This window comes from Musa acuminata, unplaced genomic scaffold (assembly GCF_036884655.1).
Source record: "Musa acuminata AAA Group cultivar baxijiao unplaced genomic scaffold, Cavendish_Baxijiao_AAA HiC_scaffold_601, whole genome shotgun sequence".
NCBI classification, from domain to species: domain Eukaryota; kingdom Viridiplantae; phylum Streptophyta; class Magnoliopsida; order Zingiberales; family Musaceae; genus Musa; species Musa acuminata.
In genome coordinates, this window is record NW_027020840.1 from 17,501 (window position 1) to 27,500 (window position 10,000).

Genomic DNA, 10,000 nt, shown 5'->3' on the forward strand with positions numbered 1-10,000 from the left:
AAACGTATAGGGCTTTGTCACCTCTCCAACTATCTCTCCATTAGGTAAAATTTTGTTGGCCCAAGCCTTTATTTGTTGAGGAGAAACTAGTCCAATTCGAAGTTGTTGATGTTTATACCGGTCAATCATAGAATAGAAATTCTGATTCATTCAGATCAAGCTTCCTTCCTATTAATCTGGAAGTTCTTCTCAGATACAAGGAAATGATTCAGTTCTAGAGCTAAAGATCGTAGTTCTCGAACGAGCAATCGAAAAGATTCTGGAGCATCTTCTGGGTTAGATACTCTTCCTCCAATGATCGTAGCACCAAGTACTTCTTGACGAGCTCTAATATGATCAGATTTATAAGTAAGCATCTCTTGTAAAATATGAGCAACACCAAATCCCTCTAGAGCCCAAACTTCCATTTCCCCTACTCGTTGTCCCCCTTGCTTCGCCCTTCCTCTAAGGGGTTGTTGTGTAACAAGTGCGTAATGTCCACTAGAACGTCCATGGATTTTATCATCAACTTGATGAATTAATTTTAAAATATAGGACTTTCCTATTAGAACAGGTTGTTCAAAAGGATTTCCTGTTCTTCCATCAAATATTCTGCTTTTTCCCGGATATTCGGGTTCAAATACCCATGGATTTTTTGTTTGCTTACTGGCTTCATATAATTCGGAAAACACTAGTTTTCTCGAAGCCTCTTGCTCATATCTCTCATCAAAAGGTGCTATTCTATAATGTCTCTTTAGCAGATCCCCCGCTAACCCGAGCGAGCATTCAAATATCTGTCCCACATTCATTCGTGATGGTACTCCTAATGGGTTGAAGACCATATCAACAGGTGTTCCATCTTGCAAATAGGGCATATCTTGTCTAGGCAAAATTTTTGAAATGATACCCTTATTCCCATGTCTTCCAGCTACTTTATCACCTACTTTGATTTCACGTTTCTGTGAAATATATACACGAATCATTTCTGAATTATAACAGGAACCCCCCTTTTTCCGGATCCATCTCACATCAATAACGCGACCTCTTCCGCCTATAGGTAGTTTTAGAGAAGTTTCTTTTGCAGTGGATACCTGAATTCCAAGTATGGCTCGTAATAATCTATCCTCTGGAGCATACGACGATTCGTTTGCTGTCTGAGGTGTTAATTTACCTACTAAAATATCACCTGTTTCTACCCAAGATCCCAGCATCACAACTCCATTTCTGTCTAAATTGCGGAGTAAATGAGCCTCTAGATGTGGTATTTCCTTAGTGATTCTTTCAGGTCCTTGGCTTGTCACATGAGTCTGAATTTCATATTTCCGGATGTGAAAAGAAGTATAAATATCTTCATAACCAGACGTTCGCTAATTAGTACTGCGTCTTCAGAATTGTAACCCTCCCATGGCATATAAGCTACTAATACGTTTTTTCCTAAAGCAAGTTCCCCCCCAACTGTAGCCGCACCGTCCGCTAAAATTTGTCCTTTTTTAATGCATTTACCCCGCGGAACCTGAGGTTTTTGATGCATACAAGTATTTTTGTTGGAACGTTGATAGATAACTAATGGAATACTTATACTTATAGTAGTGTCCCCATTACTTGATAAAATGATCTTGTGAGGGTCAGTATAAATGATCTTTCCCTCGTGTTCGGCTATAGCGGAAACCCCCGAATCCAGAGCCGTTTGGCGTTCCAGTCCAGTTCCAACAATGCACCTCTCGGACTGAGAAAGCGGAACTGCTTGGCGCTGCATATTAGAACTCATTAAAGCCCGATTCGCATCATTATGCTCGATAAAAGGAATGAGGGAAGCTCCAATAGAAAAATATTGGAAGGAAAAATACTTCTAAGATGAATCTGTTCCCATGCAATAGTCAGGAACTCTTGACGGTATCGGGCTGGAACAACCTGTTCTTCCTGAATACCCCGATTCAAGGCCAAAGAATTTCCGCTGCTACCATATAATATTCATCTCTATTTGGTGATAAATAAACTATCTGTGCCTCTTTTGATCTTTCAGATATTTCATAAATGGACTCTCTATAGATCCCCAATGGCCAATCCTCACATGAATGGCTAAGGATCCAATAAGTCCAACATTGATTCCTTCGGACGTGTCAATTGGACAAATACGTCCATAGTGGCTAGGATGAATATCTCGTATCCGAAAACTAGCAGTTCGCCCCGTCAATCCTCCAGGACCCAAATAACTCAATTTTCGCCCATGAACGATTTGTGTCAATGGATTAGTTCGATCCAAAACTTGAGATAAAGGATGTAGGCCAAAAAACGATTCATAAGTGGTTGTTAATGAAGTTGAAGTTACCAAATTTTGAGGAGTCGGTATCAATTTATGCCGAATTGCTCCACATATAGTTCCTCGAACCGCATTTTCTAAACGAACAAGAGCCAGTCCGAATTGATCCTGTAACAGATCCGCTATAGAACGAATCCGTTTATTTTTCAAGTGATTCATATCGTCAAGTGTACCCATTCCAAATTTAATTCCGATCAAATGATCCGCAGCAGCCAATACATCTCGTGGTAATAAAAATGTATTGTTCTGAGGTATATCAAGATTCAGTCTCCGGTTCATATTTCGTCGACCAATCCTTCCTAATTCACATCTTTGTTGAAAAAATTTCTTTTGTAATTCTTTACATAAAGACTCAGAAAATACCGGATCCCCGCCTACACAAGCAAATTGTTGATAAAATTCCAAAATAGCATTTTCTTTTGACCCAATCTTTTTTTTTCTCCTTATCATTCGGGAAAGACAAGAAAATTTCAGGGTAACAAACATTATCTAGAATTTCTCTTAGATTCGAACCCATAGCTGATGATAGAATTAGAATAGATATTTTTTGTTTCCTACTTACACGGCCCATATCCTTGCTTTTCTATCAATTTCTAATTCCGATCTTCCTCCCCAATCTGATATTATTGTGCTGGTATAGACAGAAATTCCGTTATGGTCCAATTCTGAACGGTAGTAAATACCAGGACTTTGCAATATTTGATTGATCACAATTCTGTATATTCCATTTACTATAAAGGTTCCCAGGGAATTCATTAGGGGAATGTTTCCAATAAAAACGGTTTGTTCTTGCATATCTCTACCGGTTTTCCAAATTAATCCCGCGGGTACATATAATTCAGAAGAATATGTGAGTGATTCATACACAGCATCTCTTTCGTTTATCAAGGGTTCTACCAATTGATATCTTTCCACAAATAATTTAAATTCAATTTCTTGATCTGTATCTTCAATTTTTGGAAACTTATGAAATTCTTCCGTCAAGCCCTCATTAATGAACCTACAAAATCCCTCAAATTGGATCTGACTAAATCCAGGTATTGTGGACATTCCCTCATTTCCATCATTCCGGAGCATCTTAATCTTAAGTTTCCTGTTTATTGAAAAATCCCATTATTAGCTCACTATTTATCGAACCATACGGATCGATCTAGCAATGATGGAATGTATATTCTGTTTACTGAATCACATGAAATTTTAGCCAACTCCATATACCATATATGTATTTCATACGTATGAACGGAAATGAGACAGAGGAATGAAGAGCATTTTCGACGCAAGTTCGAATTTGCGACAGGTACAACAGGAACAATATAGAGTTTCCCTTTTTAGCATACTTAATTTTATTTGAGTTTCATTTCATGTTCAAAAAAAATTTCGAATTATTTTTTTGCTAGTAGAATATATAGAATATGATTGAATTGCGTAATAGGAGTAATATTTATTAAGTGCATGCCAATATAGCTATCTACCTGTCCGCATATCACATCTTTTATCGTAATTTCACTTGTGGCAACAGAAGTCAGGTCGCACTATATCATAATTCCTATTTTTTCTATTGCATATAGAAAATGAAAAAAGAAGGCACGACGATTCTCTATAGGGATATGGGATATGTACATAAGAGCGGTATCTGTGTAACAATTTCTGTTTTGAGGTTTACATATACACATATATATTGTTATAATTTATATTGTTATAATTGAAATTGAAAAAGATTGATTATTGAAAATAATTGATACTGAATTAGTCATAAATCAATTTGATTTTGTTATGCCATTAAGGAAACGCAACAATTTGAGATACAAATTGAAGAACCTTTCGCTAATTCAAAACAACAAAACAAATAGTTAATGGTTCCAATTTGCCCTGAATTTTTCAGTCTTTGACCAGAAATCTATTTTTTATCTTATTTGGATCGAATTTGGTTTGGCGACATGGCCAAGTGGTAAGGCGGGGGACTGCAAATCCTTTATCCCCAGTTCAAATCTGGGTGTCGCCTGATCAACAAAAAACTTGGGATTTCTTATTCTGCTGATTTAACTCGACGAATTCTGTCCCCGGAGAAGGAGAGGCAAAAGGATAAGCCTATCGATACTTTATTTTTAGAATCTGTAGTTCTATAAAGAAAGTCAATTTTTTAAAGAAAGTCAATTTTTTTCTAAAAATCCGGGCTTTGGGTGTGGCCCAAACCGGTACAAATAGGGATGAAGTAAGCCTTACTTATTAATATGATTATGATTTTAATATGATTATGATTGGTTCGGACATTTATTTTATAAGTAGAATAAATAAATAGTGAAAGTAAATTCTGGGATTCAAAACTACGAAAGTAAGAGGTCGGAAATCTTGGTATCCAAAGGTTCCTAAAGGACACTCCATTTTTGCTACTAGGATTGAAGAAGAGATTGTACGAAAGGACTATCAAGAATTCCTAATTATTTTACACTACCACCGTTGTGTCTACTGACTCTGTCTGGAATTCGATTGGATAGGCTGATGGGAAATCAATTTAGAAGTTGTGGAAAGGACTGAAGATACTTTGTATCCAGACTCACGAGAGTCTCTGAGTACTCAAACATTCAATCAGGATAGTTGGTCGGCTCTTATTGAGTAAAGAGTAAAAGTAAAAGTTGAAGAAACAAAAAAATTTCTTTGCCCGTGTAGGAATTTCTTTGCCCGTGTAAGATAGGGGGATTACGAAAAAAAGAAAGAATGTATGTAATACTGGTGATGGTGTCTCCCCATTCTTTCACAAAAAAAACAGTAAGGCTTAGATCAAATAGGAAATAGAGGTATCTGATAGATAGTTATCTATCTTGATGGTATATTTTGATGTCTTTTGCTATGAAAAAGGGTAACAAACAATAGGTCTTAGTACTCCTACATGTTCCATTGGGATAGGAGTATTCCTTTGTTATTTCATTTTCCGAGAAAAGGTGTGTGTATTGTATTTATGCTTAATGCTTCCCGATTCTACCAGAAATCTTATAATCTTGTTACGAGTAGATTCATTGGATTGGTTCATCAATAGCCTTAAGTTAAGTCAGAATTCCATTTTGACTCTGCGCCATTGATTCCACTATGATTATTGATCAATAATGGAATAATTCCTTCATAGAGATAGGAGACATAATTTATATGGATATAGTAAGTCTCGCTTGGGCTGCTTTAATGGTAGTCTTTACATTTTCCCTCTCACTCGTAGTATGGGGAAGGAGTGGACTCTAGGGGTACTACTAATCGAGTAATCGATTGAGTAATTGAATTCTATCAATTGTTTAATTGATCGTTTTGCAAAGCTTTAAAAAAAGAATGTCTCTGTTCAAAATTATACTGAAATACAGTAATGAATAAGAAAATACAATAATGAATAATAACCATTCGATCAAAGAATGAATGATTACTATAGTTGTATTTCGAAACCTAAATCTACGCATGATAGGAATTTTTTCCAACCGAATTCTTCCTAAATATTCTATTTTGATAAACCAGCTCTTACCAGAATTATGGATATTACAAAAAGAAAAAATCTGAAATTGGTTTTTTCTTTTTTTCTTTATTTGTTTCCCTCTTTCTTTACTTTTACTGTTCTAAGAGAAGAGAAAGCCGTTCCGCTATTCTAATTATATTAGATTACGACAATACATACTTTCTATTGGAAATGACTAGTTGTTGTCCAAAGAGGTTCTACACATAATAAGATTAGATCTTTCTTCCGTTGAGCGATCCACATATCGCGCATTTCACCTTTTTTTTTAGACTCCTAGAGATTTTTTTATGCTTTTTTTGACTCATCTCATGTCATGTTTAAGCATAAAAAATTGGGAAGGTCTACTCTATTAATCTACTTCTTTTTCAAATCTGAAGAAGTTATCATGGAATAGAACTCCGCAGATCATCTGTTAATAGATCAAGCAATGACTTCTTGAGATGGGAAATCTAAAAAAAGAAAAAGATTCTTTTCTTTGGTTTCGTTTTCTTTTATCTTTTTTTTTATTTAATTTATAGTAGAATATGCCCATACTCTTTTTGTCTTGCTCCATTGATTCCTTTGATAGATCTCGGGACCTATACCTATATATATATAAATTCTAAGAAAGCCAGGAATTAGAAGAGTTGGTCTTCAATTATTTGAATTGATCGAAATCCACACAAGTAAATGTAGCCAAAAAAATAATAGAATTGGACTGTTATTTTGATGTACTATTTAGATATACATCTAATCTATGTACATACATATTGTATATTGACCTAGATATAGGCTTTCTCTATATAAAAGCCTATATCTGTATACAGTACAACTTTCTATGAAATCATTAATAGGATAATAAATACTATACCATACTATCTCGGCTCAGATACTACTATCTCAGATACTTATTATCTCAGATACTTATGATTCCAGACAGATCATTTCATTTAAGACTTGGAGTTTGAATCCGTTTCTTTCATTTATTCAATCATTGATAAGAACTAATAAATCAAGTTTCAGTCAAATTAATCATTTTGACTGACTGTTTTTACGTAGATGATAAGTAAAAAGGCAGTAGGAACTAGAATGAACAGTGCAGTAGCAATAAATGCGAGAATATTTACTTCCATAATCTCATTGTTTTTTTACTTCGCAATAACTCGGGATCTAATCCCATAGAGATGAGAAATTTGATTCCTGTAAATTCAATGGGATGAATTGCATCCTGATGATACTGAATCGGATCAATATTATGAATAACAATATCTGATCTATCAAATCGATTCATCGTCGAGAATTGAATAGTATAACATAGGAAGATCCTTTATCCATACTAAATCTGAAATGGGATTCCTGATCCAATAAAGAATCCCATTGAATTTTCATCCTTTTCCACTTTTTCTTTTCTATAAATAACCCTACCGTCTTCCTTATATACTCCTCCTTCGTTATACTTATACATACAATTATGTACATACAATTATGAGGTATTATATGACTGGTATTCTATGAATCACACACAGATCCAAAGAGTAGAAGTGAGATGGAAAAAGGACGGGTTAAGTATAAAAGATCTAATATAATTCCAACAAATTTAATAAAAAGGAACGTTGCTTGGTCTTTTCTTTTATTTGATTAGTATCTCTTTCTTCGATTGGGACTGGAAGGCATACATCAAAAATTCAGTGTGCAATTTAAATGAGAATGAGATAGATTGTTTCCAATTAGTCATTGAGGATACACAAACAAAGTCGAAGCTAAAAAGGGTTGTCGTTTAACCTGACAAGTACTCTGTCGAGGTAATTATGTTAAGTTCATTATGTATTGTACAATAAACGAATACAATTTGCGTATGTACTCTCGGTAAAAATAGGAGCACTCTATTCTATTTCATTTATCAAGAAAATCGAAAAAGAAAGTCAGACGAGTATCTCTTAAAATACTAAATATAGGAATACCACCGATTGTACGAATCTATATATGTTATGTCTCTCCCTTATCACTCGGCACTAGTGGAAGAAATGGAAATTCCTGTATTTGTCTGATGATAAATGCGAAATGAAAAACAAAAGAAATAAGGATCTCCACTGGGATTAGATCTTGCCCCCTGTCTCCTTTTTCACGGAAAATAGATAAATTCATTTCTCCATTCATCGGTCGGATCCTAGTTCGGGACTGACGGGGCTCGAACCCGCAGCTTCCGCCTTGACAGGGCGGTGCTCTGACCAATTGAACTACAATCCCAGCGAGGTGTATGGTATACATATTCTTAATGGTTTCAGAAAAACATTTTCTTCGTCGCGTTGTAACAGAGACACGAATGATATACTAACTGATATCATATACACATAGAACACATAGATATGGACTATAGTGAAAGTGACACGGATTACTAGTAACCTGTGTTTATTTTATTTTATTGCCAAAAATAGATAATCAACCTTTCATTGAGAAAAAACGATTTTTCCTTTCATAATCTTTGCTTTGATTAAGTATTATGAATCTAGATCGTTAGAAAGAAAAGATCAGAACGAATGAGAAAAACATGGATAGAGAAACAAAAATGGACTCTTTCTCTTTTACGGATCAGGTATTTTTGTTTCTGGGGGACAAATTGGTTATATCATTGGTTATATCATATTCATGGAGCGGCGAATTTTTGGGCCGAGCTGGATTTGAACCAGCGTAGACATATCGCCAACGAATTTACAGTCCGTCCCCATTAACCGCTCGGGCATCGACCCAGGAAGAATTCCTTCTAGGCTTATTGATAATCCATGATCAACTTCCTTTCGTAGTACCCCCAGGGGAAGTCGAATCCCGCTGCCTCCTTGAAAGAGAGATGTCCTGAACCACTAGACGATAGGGGCATATCCGCCCAACTGTCATCATACTATGATGATAGTATGAGTAGTTTTTTGGAATTGTCAATATAATCTAATGATATGACTAGATCTGAACACTCTTTTCTACTTTTATGTTATGATTCCATAGAATTTTGTTTTGGATTTGATGGTTCATGAATGAACCATCCCATACTATTTTATATAGCGAAAGGAGGTACAGGACTCCGTCAGTTCAGGCAGTGATTGGTCCGACAGAACAGAAAAGGGGGTAGAACCCCACTTAATTTCTTTTCTTCAATTTTAACTCATTAATTTTAACTTAACTCATTGCTTCGTTCATTGTTCAGATAAAATATGCCTATCACTATCTCACATTAAGTCAGAAAATTAAAAAACGATAGAAATTTTCCTTTTTTCTTTTTTATTTTTTTATAAGAATTCGGTTCAGGGTACGAATACCCTCATCACATGATTCAAGAAAATCTATCGAATCTATGTCGATGTCAGATTGGTACATGTATCAATCAAGTGAATCTTGTTTTGATGAGTCAGTAAAGGTAAACAAGCGGGGTCGGTCTTGAAACAATTCACTGCATTATTTTTATCAAAAAAAAAAATAAAAAATTTGCCCACTTTTTACTTTTGGGGGGTAAATCAAATTGATTGCTCCTAAATGAACTATGTATATATTATGTGCATATATGTATATATCATGTACATATATTATGCAGTAGACTCATAATGGAAAAAGGCTATAATTCATGAATCGAATAAAACAAGCCCTTTTAACTCAGTGGTAGAGTAACGCCATGGTAAGGCGTAAGTCATCGGTTCAAATCCGATAAGGGCTTTTTCCACTAAACTAAAGTTTGAGTCTTTGTTTTTCGGTGGAGAATAGAGATTTCTTTTTATTTCTAAAAAGAAAAGGGTAACCACCATTATAATGACTTCTGATTATTACGAGTTATAGTTAAAAAGTGAAACATTATTCATTATTATTAGTATAAATAATAATGAATAATTGTAGTTATTAGAACTAGTCTACTCTGTACTGACAAAGTAGTCCTCTTCATGTCTAATTATTCAAATTTTTGTTTTTGGACAGGAATATTCTAGATGTCCAATCGCTATTATGAATCGCCAAACCAAAGTATTCTTACTTCTCCATTGTTTTTATCAAACCCAGCATCAAATTCTAAATCAAGAAAAAGTAAGTGGACCTAACCCATTGAATGACGACTATATCGGCTATTCTGATATTAAAATTCGATATAGATGAAATTGTACAAGCGGATTTTTTTATTTCCTTAGACCACGCAAGTCAGGAATTTGTCGATATTTCCGATTTAATGAATCTTCTTCTTACTGAATGCTCCATGG

General features: G+C 34.9%; 2 non-coding genes and 2 pseudogenes across 2 annotated transcripts; 1 reads left to right on the forward strand and 3 right to left on the reverse strand.

Moving 5' to 3' along the window:
• Positions 1 to 301, reverse strand: part of LOC135662242 (DNA-directed RNA polymerase subunit beta'-like) — a 2,954-nt pseudogene extending 2,653 nt beyond the window's left edge.
• Positions 51 to 4,428, reverse strand: LOC135662241 (DNA-directed RNA polymerase subunit beta-like; annotated as a pseudogene).
• On the forward strand, positions 4,231 to 4,301 carry TRNAC-GCA (transfer RNA cysteine (anticodon GCA)). The gene has a single exon. It is a non-coding gene; the product is annotated as a tRNA-Cys (tRNA).
• A 3,516-nt stretch (positions 4,429 to 7,944) lies between the features above and the next one.
• On the reverse strand, positions 7,945 to 8,018 carry TRNAD-GUC (transfer RNA aspartic acid (anticodon GUC)). The gene has a single exon. It is a non-coding gene; the product is annotated as a tRNA-Asp (tRNA).
• Between the last annotated feature and the right edge of the window lie 1,982 nt (positions 8,019 to 10,000).